Source organism: Eurypyga helias, unplaced genomic scaffold (genome assembly GCF_000690775.1).
Source record: "Eurypyga helias isolate BGI_N326 unplaced genomic scaffold, ASM69077v1 scaffold10900, whole genome shotgun sequence".
In the NCBI taxonomy this organism is placed as follows: Eukaryota; Metazoa; Chordata; class Aves; order Eurypygiformes; family Eurypygidae; genus Eurypyga; species Eurypyga helias.
This window is the reverse complement of record NW_010226262.1, coordinates 295-866: the sequence shown is the minus strand read 5'-3', so window position 1 is coordinate 866 and position 572 is coordinate 295. Positions and strand designations below refer to the sequence as shown.

At 56.5% G+C, this 572-nt stretch overlaps 1 non-coding gene across 1 annotated transcript; it reads right to left on the bottom strand.

Annotated features, from left to right (window-relative positions):
• Nucleotides 1-247: 247 nt before the first annotated feature.
• On the bottom strand, nt 248-319 carry TRNAW-CCA. Its single transcript has one exon. It is a non-coding gene; the product is annotated as a tRNA-Trp (tRNA).
• Between the last annotated feature and the right edge of the window lie 253 nt (nt 320-572).

The window sequence follows — 572 nt, the reverse complement described above, 5'->3', positions numbered from 1 at the left end:
CCAGGAGAAGCAGTACCCAGACATGGTGCTGGGATGTCCACTAGTCCTGTCCCCCGTGTAGACATGGGACAAGGGAAGGATGAAGCTATCCAGAAACTTCCCAACCCTTGTCTGGCATGGAAATACCTCTCTGCCACGGTTCATTTACTGCCCTTCATCAGGGCTGCAGGGGACAGAATGGGAGGTCCAAAAAGGTTGTTCACAGGATGCTCATCCCACAGTGCTACCCCATGGAGGGGACACATCCTGACCCCGGTGTGATTTGAACACACAGCCTTCTGATCTGGAGTCAGACGCGCTACCATTGCGCCACGAGGTCAGGCCTGGGGGGATGCCATACCCGAATGTCATCCTGGACTTTGAAGGAAAGGGACTTTGGAGTCGTCTGATGAAGGATGCACCCCTGCAAGGAGGGCTCTTCAGAGCAGGAAGGTCGAAACATGACCATTGCCCAGAGCAGGCCTGCAGGGCCTCTCCTGCGAGAAATAGGGTCCAGAGGGGCAGGAGGAATGGTGACCCACCACCTCCCTGCGGAGAGAGGGTCCTTTCACTTGGAAGATGCACAGCACCGG